The sequence below is a fragment of the Ailuropoda melanoleuca genome, chromosome 5 (assembly GCF_002007445.2).
Source record: "Ailuropoda melanoleuca isolate Jingjing chromosome 5, ASM200744v2, whole genome shotgun sequence".
NCBI lineage: Eukaryota > Metazoa > Chordata > Mammalia > Carnivora > Ursidae > Ailuropoda > Ailuropoda melanoleuca.
Window position 1 is genome coordinate 106502120 of NC_048222.1, and position 14755 is coordinate 106516874.

A 14755-nucleotide genomic window follows, 5' to 3' on the forward strand; every position below is an offset into this window, starting at 1 on the left:
TCAATAAATATTTATTGAGGGACTTCATTTTGCCATTCAGAGTGCTTGCTTGAGCCAACGGAAAAAGAATAATAATAATAAAAAACAGGCAAGCTCTGTGCACTATGAAGTTGATGTAAAACAAATAAAGTGGTTACAAATTGTGATGAATGAGTGCTATGAAGTAAATAAAAAGGGATCAGGGATAGTAAATAGTGGAAAGGAATGATTTGGGATGGGGCTTTTTCATTGGCAAATCCAAGTGGGGAAGACCACGTGAATTTTTTTTTTTTTGATGTAAATAAACACATTCATTTAGACTTTAGTAACAACTCATCAAAATACAAATATAGCACATGAATATTATTTAATGAACTAGTAGAGAGAAATTTATCACAATTCTATCAAGTCATCTTGATGCATCAAATAAAAGTTCCAAAGTTCTAAACAAAGACTTGCCTTGATGGTATTATCAGTAATTGGGCAATAGCAGATTTGGGCTGTCTCATTTTTGTAATGTCACTAAGTGAGGCATATTCCCCAGAAGCCACACCAACTAGCACCACATCAAGATGATTGAACTGCTCTGGGAAGGAATTTGAGAAATGGGACACCCAAGGGATAGGATCTGAGATGTTCAACAAAGAAGCTCTCCTGTAGAAGAGCCAAGTCACTACTCTCTACTTCTTAACCAAGGACTCCAAGGGGCATACGTGTATGTATGTGTACCTGTGTGCGTGTGTGTGTGTGTGTAGATAAGCCACTGAAACTATGCTCTGAAGTGTAATCTGAAGACAGCGAAAATCTGACACAATTTGGAGAAGACAGTATTTCTCATGTGCAACCAAAATTATTTCAGCAAAACAGTCATTTATAAATAACTGCATTACGTTTTTCATGACTAATTTCTGCATCTAAATACTAAACGCGAAGCACAAAAGATGCCTTAATTCACGCCAAGTTCATGTAAAGCTGTATAATGTCATTTTGGAAGACAAATTGCATTTGCTCTGGAGCTTTGCACACACATGTGAGAAAACACCTCCAGCAAATGTCTGTAGCCACTCGAACATTTACCACCTCCTATGGTTTCTCCGTATATCGGATGCAGCTGGGATGATTGAAAGATTATCTGTTAAGAATGTATCTAGCCTACATTTTTAAAATATCAGTTCCAGCCAATAGATGAGCTAAATGATCCTTTATTGCCACACAGCTCTTATTACCTTTCCGAGAAATCAGCAGTGTAAATATTCCACCCTGTGTCAACTAACACAGAAACTGGTAGAGCTAGGTTGCTGGAAACTTGGCATGGTGTGTAAATTCACAAGAATCCATCAAGCTCTTCTATTATTTATACTGTAAGATTTGTAGGCTGTCTGTAGAGTAACAGGTGTAGCACCTATGGGTCAACAACCACCAGAATAATGCATGGGAAAAGGAAAGCAATACCACATACACCACAGTTTGGTACTGTTCATTTTGGGGATTATCATTCCCTAATGGCTGCCTAAAAAAATCTTCCTTAGCAGTGATCCATAGGCTGTATGGTCATATGTGATAGTTAAGGCCATTTCCTTTGCGATTGACAGATCAATGTTGAATCCTGGTTTTACCTGTTACTATTTTCTGCTTTTTGTTTGGTCAAGACATTTTAAACTCAGTTGAATTCAGTCTTCCTCAGAAGAAGCAAAATAATATGTACATAATTTCTAGTTAGAACACTAGCAACTGGATTTTATTATTAACTTATGCATATGAAGGTCTCAATTATTAGATAGAAGGAACAGAGACAGAAAGACAGTTATTTTTATTTGGAAATTACTAAGGTCAAAACTATGTGTTATAAGAGGTTGTATATTACAATGAGCTATTGTCATTATGTATTAATTAAATACAGTTTCTGGATATCATCAACAGTAATCACAGAGAATGTGCTTGTGTGATGAGGGAAAAGGAGCAGAACCATAGCACCCTAAAGTTCCTTTTGTAACTCAAACCACAGAGCTAACATGTCACAGAACCTCTGTCATTAAATATTATCATTTGCACAACAAAATGCCGATCTAAAAATAGCTTCTAGAGAGTTAAGTAGCTGTCATAATCCTCTATATAAAGGAAATCTCATTTAGGAGGACATAGATATGAGGGATAAGGAGGGCTAAGTGAATTGACTGAGGTTTCCAGTTAGTAATGGAGGAAAACACACTACTCTACCTCTGTTAATAAGTCATAGACAATGGAAACGCAAAATGATCCTAACAGTAACAATCCTAATGATATCATCTAGTATTTATTGAGCATATACTCTGTGCCAGACATGCCACTAAACGTGCCCTATGTGCCATTGCCTCATTGAATTCTCACAATAACCCTAAAAGGTAGGCACAAATATTAATTTGGTTTTCCAGATAGGAAAACTCAGGCTCAATGAGGTTAAGTGAGTTGTCTGTGGCTACACAGGAAACAAGAGGTAAAGACAGATCTCTTTGACTGCAAAGTTCAGAATTATGTGCCTCTTTAAATTTTTCTAGTCTAAACTTAATAGGATTATTTGCTTCTCTGTAAACAACCAGATGAACATTTTTGTTATGGTGCCCAATGCAATCGAGACAATGACATATGAGAGAGACGAATGCCCACCTTCCTCCAATAAAAGTATTTCTTTTAAAAATAATGGAATGAAATTTCCATAAATCTTGTCAGCTTTGTTTTGAAATTTTCTTACTATGACTCATAAGCATAAAAACCAAAGCTGCCATGAAAGATGGAGAATCTAAACAAAGTTGGAAAAAATGTATTTTTTGAGTCTCTATAATACTGTCCATTCACTTTATTTTTGTGGCCTTGTTTTCCCTAGGACATAACTATCACATTTATGTCTGTGGGGGAAGTACCGCACAAGGTGAGCCACGTTCTTTACAAGAGGAGTCCAGTTTTACCCCAAATGATATATTATCTCATTCTTAGAAATGTTATGGGTCCAGACGCTAACTCATAATCTCCCTGCCTTTTGAGTTCGAAAATAGTACAGATTTCTTACAGAACCTCTGCTCATGGCTAAGAGTTAAAGAGCAGAGGTCCAAAGCACCATTTCTGCCCTAAATGCACACTTGTGACATCTGGCCCATTATAACTAAATGAGTTTTAAGGCAGGGAGAAGAAAGCCCCCCAACGCTAGGAGTGCTAGGGCTTGTTGGTTTGCCTGCTTCTTCTGTGTTTGTTTACTGGAGATGAATGCCAAGAAGGCAATTATTTCTCCTCCTAAAAAACAGTCTTGACTGAGAAATGATAAACAGTTCCACCCATCGTGCAGAAAGTTGGTGAAAATCCCACAGAGATCTAGAAAAAAAACGTGAGCCAAGGAGCCTGAATACAAATGCTGGACGAGACAAAAAAGAGAAAGAGAAGAGGAAGATGAGGGAAGGAGGGAGAGGGGCAGGGGGAGGAGAAGGAACAGGAGGAAGAAGAGTGCTAAGAGAAGTGACACAAGGAACAAGGAAAGAGATGAAGGAAATGAGAGTAAGAGGTACTCCAGGAAGGAAGTGAGTCTCTGTATCTTGAAAAGATTTACCGTCCTGCGGTGCCGAGCACTCCTGCAAAAATCAGACAGAAACCTAGAGAAACAAACATAGGCATAATCACGAAGATGACATGGGACTTCTAAAGAGCTCAGGAGAAACTACCTGAACATAAAATGTAGCCAGGAGAAGTGAAAAACAGTCACCAGCTCTTGAGAGCATGTGTTGGCAGGTAAAATTTAACTCTGCCTTGTAGTCTCTTCTATATGAAATTAGGTAGCTACACCCCAAAAGAAAAGTCAGAAGCCCCATCTGTTTTAACCAAAGAAAACATCTGATAAAAGAAATAATCAATTAATTGGTAAGCAAGCAAGCAAATAACTATAGATGGAAGGAATTTCATAATATGGACAAGAATCTCCCACTCATATAAGAAAAAACTGTTTTCTTCTTAGAGCCAGGGCAATCTGTAAAATCCCTACCAATAAAATTGTAATATGCATATTAGAGAAGACTTTTTATTTTAATTTTTGTGACACAGTTTGTGAAAGACTTTAACAAAAGACATTTCAATCAGCAGAGAGACACACCGCCCAAAGCTCATGTTTTTGCTCAAATTTCAGAAAAATAGCATTTTAGAAATACAACTGGAAAAGTTGTAATTGAAACCAATCATTAGGCAATTTCAGGCAAAGAACCGCACAATTAGCACCTCTGTTACCAGAAAGCTAGTAAAAGTGGACTGAGGAAGTGAGAGGAGAATAACAAGAGGATATTTTCAAAGAAAATTGTATTTCAGTCTTGACTTAAAAAACTTTGACATTGTAGTTGTACTGTGTATCACTGTGGCCGTAGCCATACTGTCTTAGTCCAAGCTACCATAACACAGTACACAGGCTGGGTGTCTTAAACAACAGGGATTTATTTCCTCACAGTTTCGGAGGCCAGAAGTTCATGATCAGAGTGCCAGGAGGGTTGGGTTTGGGTGAGGGTTCCCTTCCTGGCTTGTGGATAGCTGCTTTCTTGCTAAGTCCTCATGTGGCCTTTCCTTGGTATGTGAGTGCAGAGAAAGAGAGAAATTTCTCTCTTGCTTTTCTTATAAGACCAGCAATTCCATCATGAGAGGTCCACCCTCCAAGCCTGATCTAACCCTAATTACATCCCCAAAGCTCTATCTCTAAATTAGGACTTCAACATATTAATTTGGGGGAAGGCACAAGCACTCATTCCATAACATATATGCATATTTATAATCACTCAATAAAAGCTAAGTCCTTTCCATGTCTCTATTATATTCCATGTCTCTGCATGACCTGTCTTTCCCTCCCAGTACTGCTTATCTTTCCACTCAGCATCTTGCTTGCTCTATTGCAGCCATGATGGTGTCTTGAGCTCTCTGAACGCGCTAAGGTTGCTCTCATTTGTGGCGTTTCCATTTGCTGTTCCCTTAACATGAGATGCTCTTTTCCCAGGTAGCTATCTGATTTACTCTTTGCTCAAATGATACTGCATCAGGAGGCTTTTTCTGAACATCCTACATAAAAGGGCAACCTTGCTTGCCCACCGCCATCCCACCTTGGCACACTCTCTCTTTTACCTACTTCAGTTGATCTATATATATATGTATATGTGTGTATATGTGTGTATATATATGTATGTACATATATATGCATGTATATTTATTTATCATCTTAGTGTCCCATCAGGGACCAACGTGTTTTGTTCACCTCTGTGTCTTCTACATCTAGTCTTATGTTGGCACATAGTGGTTCTCAAATAAATCTTTGCCAAAGTATGGTTAAATGAATAAATTATGTGCTATGTATATTTTACAAAGACACACTTAAGGGATCCTTGTGCTCACTATTGTTACACAGAGGGTCTGGATTATGCTTTTTGGAAATATATCACTTTCCTTTGGGAAAAAATGTTTCAGGAAGCATTCTTTTCCCCACATGACAATCTTTATAACAACAGTGTTTTACTCACCTAATCAGAAAGCACTCTGAGCAAGTCACAGTTTTGTAGAGTATTGTTGAAGCACTGTACCCCTTTTGGGGCAACAGTTTATTAATCATTACTATTGTTTGAAGTTGCACATTCTAAAGACTGAACTAAAACTATACTTTTACTTAAAGTATAATTCAAAATTTAAAAAGAGTGCCAGGAGAATTATTGAGAACACTTAACCTATATAATGAAGTGAGAATTCTCTACACATACACTATTAAGGAGGTAATAATGTGTGTGGGAAATTACATATTTGTCATATTTGTATTATTATACAAAATGGAGTACTGATAGAAACTTTCAATTCCTCCTTCCAAAGAACTGTGGAAACTCAGTTAGCTTTGGGTAGGTAAATAATCCCCTCTCTGGTCTTGTTCTGGTTATTTATTGCCCATTCCACTCTGACAAACTTAGTGGCTTAAAACAACCACGACTTACGTAGCGCAGAATCTGCAGTCTGGGCAGGGTGCAGTGGGAAAGCTTATCTGTTTCACGTAGCATCCCCTCAACTGGACATTGGATGATTCACTTCCAGAATGGCTCACTCACATGGCTGGCAATTTGATGTTGGTTGTCAGCTGGAGCTCAGGGAAGGCTGAGGGCCTGGGGATTCAGTTCCTCTCTGTATGGGTCCCCTCTTGTGGGCCTTTCCAGAGACTTCCTCTTGGGCTCCTCATATCAAGGTGTCTGGAATCACAGAGCAAATGTTCCAAGAGAAGAAGGTAGAAGAACAAGGAATTTTTTTTTAATGTTTTTTTTTCTTTTTTTAAGATTTTATTTATTTATTTGACAGAGATAGAGGCAGCCAGCAAGAGAGGGAACACAAGCAGGGGGAGTGGGAGAGGAAGAAGCAGGCTCATAGCGGAGGAGCCTGATGTGGGGCTCGATCCCATAACGCCAGGATCACGCCCTGAGGTGAAGGCAGATGCTTAACCGCTGTGCCACCCAGGCGCCCCAACAAGGAATTTTCCTATCCTAGACTTGGAAGTCATACAACCTTACTTCTGTGGTGTTCCATGAGCAAATCAGTCACAAAAAGGTCTGCCTGGATCCAAGGAGGGAGGATAGAGGTTCTTTCACTTGATGGAAGGGCTGTTAATGTCATTATAAATGGAAAATGGGGCATGGACCCTATGGGGGTGCTCATCTTGGGAAAATACAATCTACCATAGGACTTATCCTGATTTTTTTCTTCATACATTACCCAAATTCTCTGAACTCTCCTTGGTGTTTCCTACATCATATTTTGCCCACACCTATCTGCTCTGGGTTGTTTCTTACTTCTATTTCAGCCCTTATTATTAGTTATAGACAATCCTTCTTTTCTGCTTGTATATCAAGCTTTTATCAACGGCGGTCCTTAGGAGGTTTGTTTTCTCCAAATTACTGGCAGGATTTTTCCCATTAATTACTTAGTACTCTGAGAATTTCTTATTTCTTTTGGGTGATCCTAAAGTTCTACTTGACCTTTCCTTTATTTGTGTATTTTGTATACTTTGGTTATCTGCTTCTGGGTTCTGTGTTTTCTTACCTATTACAGCAATAAAGAGAGACTTATCCTTTTCCTACTTTGATGGAAAAATAAAGCAAAAATACTAGCATATTTGCTAAATAGGGTTTGAGAAGAAAATGAATGTTTTCCTTAATTGGGCAGAAATGTGGGTGACATGACATTATCTCTAAAACTCTATTAATTGGCCCTTATTCAAATAGTTACACTCCCTTCTGCCACCCACCCCCCCGGGCAGTTTTCCTTTTACAGCAGACTGGGTACCACAAATTTTCTCTAAATTGAACCTTACGAGGTTGGCCCAGCAATCACCTAGCAGCCCCCAAAGCCCACCCTCTTCTATTGCCCTTCATGTCCCTTCCCTTGTAGCTCTGGAAACCACCGGAGTCCGCATCACATTTCAGAGGATAATGGGGAATAAAGATGGAGTAGGGTTTTGAGAAGAAAATGAATGTTTTCCTTAATTGGGCAGAAATGTGGGTGACATGACATTATCTCTAAAACTCTATTAATTGGCCCTTATTCAAATAGTTACACTCCCTTCTGCCACCCACCCCCCCGGGCAGTTTTCCTTTTACAGCAGACTGGGTACCACAAATTTTCTCTAAATTGAACCTTACGAGGTTGGCCCAGCAATCACCTAGCAGCCCCCAAAGCCCACCCTCTTCTATTGCCCTTCATGTCCCCCCTTGTAGCTCTGGAAACCACCGGAGTCCGCATCACATTTCAGAGGATAATGGGGAATAAAGATGGAGTAGGGTTACCACCATTTTCTTCCCAAGTACACTGTGCCACCATTCCTTCAAGTGTTGCTAATATAGGTGTTTCTGCTACAGAAAGCTCCAGACCGCACTGGGTCTGTGTATACTTCCAAACTTAAGGGACACATTTATTCTTCCTCATATGGATGAAGAGGACCAAAAAGGATAAGGCTGTATGCTTCAGACTCCAAGACGCTCTTCCCAAATCCAGTCTCTCTGTGTTCAGCATTAATGATGGCACAGACGGGGACGTTTGTGTTCTGCAGCGTGGCACACATCCTGCTATATTCGGCTTGCCAGGGTCCCCTGGCAGGAGCGGTCAATCCTTATGATCCTCCTGGAGTTCTCCCACTGTGTTTTAGAAAGGGAAGAGCGATGCTTTCATTCTTACCCAAACTCTGCTCTCTCCAAGGAGACTTACCACCTCTCTCCCCCACACAACCCTCCTCTTACTTTGGGTGGGATAATACTGGGAATGGGAGAGGTGGTGACTATGCATTTTCTGAACTGGCTCTTGTCATTAATTCCTGGTAGGAAGGTGGTGGGCTTTCTGAGCATAGAACATGAGGTACATTTGTTCTTGGCTTTGGATCTTTGCAAAAATTCTAGAACCTAAATATCCTATTTAACGTCCCATTATATGTATTATAAAGTTTAATGCACTGATTATACCAATCTGTATATTTTCTATTAAGAATTTGGGCTGCAAAAAAGATACTAGAAAGCCTCGGGCAATGTGAATCTTTAAACACTCAGTTGTGTGTCTCACACCCATAAAATGGGATTCTCTTACCTAATTTCACAAACAAATGCTTTGTTGTGTGAGCTTCTTCCACGGTTTCATATACTTCCCCTGAGACGGACACATCTTAATTCAGAGTATTTCTCTTTCCTGTCCCTGGAGATGACTCCTGAAGAAAAAAAAAAAAAAAGAATTGCACTTCAGAGAGAGTAAGAAAAACCTCTTTCAGATTCACCCAGCATCAACCAACACTCTTCTTGGTAGCTGCCTGCTTCACAGTGTTTCTTTCTCATCTTTTTTTTTTTTTTCACACAAAAACCCCCAAAATAGAGAATTTTGTTCAGCAGAGGAAGGGTCATAAGAAGTTGCAATTTTCATAACGCTCCCCTAGCAACAGACCCAGTGAATCTTTTCTACCATTTTTATCTTGGGTGGCATAAATATGGGCATAGACATAAAAATATGGATAAAGATATAAATGTGGACTACACCACGAGGCTCATTGCTGTGTGAACTCTATACAGTTTGTTGCATGATATTGATTTAGCTTTCATTTATTTTGTTATTGTTGGTTTGTTTATTGCCACAAAAATCCTTTCAGTTTTTTTCAGGGAGAACTAACTGAATGGGTTGAATTCCTCCAACATTTGTCTCTGAGACTGGGCAGTCTTGGATTTGAATTCTGCTCTACCCCAGAGCTTTCTCCACCCAATGAAGAAAACAGTTAATAAAAATTATTTTCACCGAAGTGGTCGTTTGAAGTGTCAGTTTCACTTTGAGTTGCTCTTTTTGAAATTGTAATGGGTAAGTAGAAAGTGCACTGGGTTAGACACAATTGATTCAGTAACGAACAATGAGCAAGTGCCTTCTAAATACCAGGTGCACTTTGAGGGTTGAGGCAACACCAGTGAGCAAAAGAGACAAAAATCCCTGCTCTCAAGACCACATTCTCATGGGAGGAGACAAATAATAAACGAATTAAAGAAGTAAAATATATCATGTGTTTGATGAAAATAAAGCATGAGCTCTCCACCAATCAGTAATTTGATGACCTCCGATCTGTCATGCATACTTTTGAGATTTGTTTTTTTTTTCCTTTGTGAAACAGGGTTTGTGTGGATGGTCACTAGGTGGCTTTTGGTGCTGACATCTAGTGAGACTTTAACTCTTTTCTGGTTTCAGTTTGTTTTTTGGTGTAAATTCAGAATGGCCTCCATATAGGCAACATTCCAGCTCCACTCACTAAGGGAAGGAGAAATTCAGGTCAGGAGACTGGTGTCTGGGCAACTGGATGTGATTCATAAATTTGCAGTAATTGCTTTTAATCTACTTTTTCTTTTTTTGTCCTAAAACTCGGACCTGAATAATCAAACAACTATATATTAACTTTACCCAGTAGAGCCTGGACCACCTGTCTGTTTCCTGTTTTCCTTGCCAAGTATCCCTTCTGGGAAAAGCTGATTGGAAACACAGCAGGACAAAACTCATTTCTCTCCTTTCTTTGTTCCATCTGTCTCTCTTCTCATCTGGGAGATCTCTTGTTCACTTCCCCATTTTTTCTCACGTTCAAGGCTAAATTCTCCACCTGTGTTCTTGATCCACTGCTTCCCATCTTCTTCCAGATGTTGCTCCTACAGTAAGTCCTACCCTTCCCTATCTTTCCAGGAGTTTAGATGTCTCCCTCTAACGACTCTTTTCACACAAGCTAAAAATATTACCATGCCTTTTCCACTGAAAAAAATCCCTCATTCCCCCTGGCTAATACTCTAATATTCACTTTTCCTTCACTAACCAAGCTCCTCTTAAAAAAAAGGCTTCATTTTATATGCCCTTCTACTCATCTCCTATTGACTTTTCTGGAATGAATGCAGGTTTGTAACTATAACTGCATTTGAAAGTGGTTTCACTAATGTTCTTGATGATGTGCCACGTATTTTCACTACTCTCAGTAGCGTTTGACTTTATTGGCTATAATGCTCTTGAAGCTCACCCCTCATCATATTTGAGACAGGACTCTCTCATCTACTACTACTCTGTTATTCTTTATCAGCCTCCCTTCTGGGTTCCTTTCTCCCCAAACTTAGGACTCTTTTTTTCTTAATTCCTTCTTTTCACTTTTTAAATCCACCTGTAGTTTCCAATGCTACCTAATAACTGCCCACTCTCCAGATCCAAAAACCTTTGTTGAAATGTTTATATCTGATTTCCTCCTGGATAGCCATATACATGACTATGGGGAGTCATCCTTGTTCCTTACCTTCAATAGAACCTATTCCCAAATGAACTCATAATATCCTTCCTTTTTTTCTAGATGTTGTCTGTCTGGATGAGATCCTTGGAAGAGCTGCAGCATTCTTGCCACTGAGCAAGGCCAGTGTGGGAGAGAAGCTGGCATATTAAGAATGGCAGAGACAGGGGTGCCTGGGTGGCTCAGTCAGTTAAGCGTCTGTCTGCCTTCAGCTCGGGTCATGGTCCCAAGGGTCCTGGGATTGAGCCCCATGTTGGGCTTCCTGCTCAGCGGGGAGCCTGCTTCTTCCTCTCCCTCTGCCTGCTGCTCCCCCCTGCTTGTGCTCTTGCTCTCTCTCTGCTGGAAAAAAAAAAAAAATGGCAGAGACAGAGCTGGAAAGAACTGGCTTCTTGAAGACTCTTTCAGCCCCTGATCGTTTTAAGCCTGGTTTTCAACTAAACTCTGTACACAGGTGATAGTAGACGTCCATATTAATTAAGCCAATTTGAGATAAGATTTCTGTTGCCTAAAGTCAGAATAATTCTAACTATAAACTTCATGAAATAGTTTTAAAAAATGTATACTCCCACTAGCTGTGTACGAGGGTTTGTATTTTTCCATGACTTCATCAACACTTGCTCTTGTCAGACCTTTTAATTTCTGACAGTGTATTGGGTATGAAAAAGTAGCTCGCTGATGTTGCAATATAAATCTCTGCAATTTTCTATGTATATAATCATGTAATTCTCCAAACCTGAACTAGGGTATATTTATAATTTATATCTCATTTCTTTTTTTTCTCTCATTACGTTTGCTAGTAATGTATAGGGTTGAGAAGAAGCAGTCAGGGTAAGAGCAGCTTAAACAAAATAGAAGTTTATTTCTTACTTACATTTCTAGAAGTCTGGAAGCTGTCAATCTGGGACTGATATGGTGCTACATATCGTTACGGGCTCACACCTTCCAGTTCTCCACTCCCTCATTCTTGGTTCATAGCAGCCTCTACATCAGCAGTGACAGGAAGGAGGAAGAGTAGAAAAAGAAAGGTCAAAACTCACGGGCCAGATATCTGTTAAGGAAGGCTCATGGAAGCTGCCGCTTAAAGCTTGCATTTATATCTCATTAGCCTAAACTTGGATTAGAGGTAGATATGTGGGGGACTAACTAAAGTAAGGAATGCTTCTAACATTTCACTGCCATTGAATTCAGTTGCTTTTTGGTAAATATGAACAATTGGATTAAGAAAGTGACCTTCTATCACTGTTTTGTTCATTGTTTCATAAGTTGTTTTGAATTTTATTATATGACTGCTGCATTTATTGATATACATTTTTCTTTACATTGTCAGGTTGGCGTATTATATTAATGTATTTTCTAAATTTAAATCATCTTAATATTCTTGGGATAAAACATATTTAGTCATGAAGTTGTCTTACCTGTATACACACGCCCACACACACAATGTGAATCAGTTTGCTATTTTATGCAGTAGTTTTACATCTATTTCATTAAATGATAATTGTTAATAATTTTCTTGGCTTTATTTATTTGCAGAATTGCTAGCAAATTCATGCTAGTTTCATAAAACTTATAAGAAAATTTTTTCTATTTCTTAAAAGCTTAGTAGAACACACCAATCACTAAGTTCCTTTTCCGTATGTAGATATTTTGGTGATGATTACATATCTTCAGTTGATATAGGTCTACATGGATTTTTTATTTATAATGAGTACATTTTGTTAACTTATGTATTTCTAGATAATTAACATTTTATTTTAAGATTTATTATAAAGGGTCTCATACTTTTTTTTAAAAAGATTTTATTTATTTATTTGACAGAGAGAGAGATAGCCAGCGAGGGAGGGAACACAAGCAGGGGGAGTGGGAGAGGAAGAAGCAGGCCTCCCAGCAGAGCAGGAAGCCCGATGTGGGGCTCAATCCCAGGACCCCGGGATCACTCCCTGAGCCAAAGGCAGATGCTTAACAACTGAGCCACCCAGGTGCCCCAAAGGGTCTCATACTTTTGACAGGTTTTTAAAATCCTCCATGTTATATACAGTTACGGTCTTTTCAATATCTATTCATCTATCTACTTATAGTCTATCTATCACTTCTCTCTCTCTCACTCTTTTTTTTTTTCCTTATCAACTTTGGCAGAATTTTGTCTTCATTAGTGGTGCTTTTATAGAACTGGGCTTTTGTTTCATTGCTCTTCTCTATTCAATCCCAGGACCCCGGGATCACTCCCTGAGCCAAAGGCAGATGCTTAACAACTGAGCCACCCAGGTGCCCCAAAGGGTCTCATACTTTTGACAGGTTTTTAAAATCCTCCATGTTATATACAGTTACGGTCTTTTCAATATCTATTCATCTATCTACTTATAGTCTATCTATCACTTCTCTCTCTCTCACTCTTTTTTTTTTTCCTTATCAACTTTGGCAGAATTTTGTCTTCATTAGTGGTGCTTTTATAGAACTGGGCTTTTGTTTCATTGCTCTTCTCTATTCTTTTTGTTTGTCTTCCATGACATCAATATTTCCTCTTTCATCATTTTTTCTTACTTTAAGATGTTTTATTATTTTTTCTGATTTATTGATTGTAATTTATTTATTTATTTGAGAGAGAGAGAGCAGGGAAGGAAGGGGAGAGGGAGGGGTTGAGAGAGAATCTTAAGCAGGCTCCATGCCCAGTGTGGAGCCCGACCAGGGGCTTGATCTCATAACCCTGAGATCATGGCCTAAGCTGAAATCAAGAGTCAGATGCTTCACCAACTGAGCCACCCAGAGGCCCCTTGATTGTAATTTAGATCATTAGTGCTTAATCTGTTAATTAATGTTTAATCTGTGCTGTTCTATATTAGTTAAGATATGCTCTAGGGTAATGTAAATACATTTTCAGAAATATTTTGAATAGATGTCCAGGCCTCAAGTGATGGCTCAAAGGCTCCAGGGCCTGAGATCCTTCCATTTTGCTCCTCTCTTATCCCTATGGAGTTGCCCTCATATACTTAGTAGAATATTACCCAACAGCACAGCTGCATTCAAGCTTAAAATCATAACTTCTATTCACCCATCTTGTTTTCTGAATCTAGGACAAGAAAGGCACACTCATCTGCTCTTCTGGCTGGCTGGCATAGGTTGTCCACCCATCCCCAACACACACACACACACATAATTTTAAAAATGAAATAATTTGTTGTGGTATATAGATTTCCATCTCTGGGTCCAGGTTCCAATTCTGGCTCCAGCAATTCAAAATGTAGCATCCAACAAGTCATTTAAATTCTCTGAAACTTTGTGTGCCCATCTGGAAAATGAGAATAATACAATATTTCTTATGAAGTTGTTGAAAAGCTTTAAGTAGGGAAAGTGACAGTTCAGTGTCTGGCATTTAGTAGCAGTCAACAGAAGTACACCTCTGTGTACCTACAGGAAATGCCGTAAAGGTGAGATCACCAAATGTAATTCCCAAGTTCAGAAGAAAATACTTTGTGATTTTCTTGTTATGTGTCTGCTTTGGCGACAAAGGACAATGTTTTTTTTAAAGGTGACAATTCTCTAATCATGGTAAAGGGAGATAAATACTTTGTTTTCCTCCAGGGAGAAAAAGAGATGCAGTAAATGCTTAATGGAATTTTCTTCAAAGCCACAAAGTTTGTGGCTATAAATCTTGAACACAAGTTGAATTATTGTTGACTTTTTATTTCCTCAGGGTGTTTTTGACCACATCATTTAACTGTATCACTTTCATTGACCTAATTTTATCATGAAGTCCAGGGGATTATAAAAGGATACTTTAAAAATAAATAAAATAAAATAAAATAGAAAAATAAAATAAAAGTCTTTGTTCCATGTGGTAAGGTGATGTTATTGCTAATTCTTATAAATTGCTGTTAATTCAGTTTTATTTCTTGGAAGAATACATATAAAGCTAAATAAATTTTGGCTTTCCTTTATGAAATATTATTTCCATAAAGGATAGAGGCTATAAAGAGTAAGGCTCAA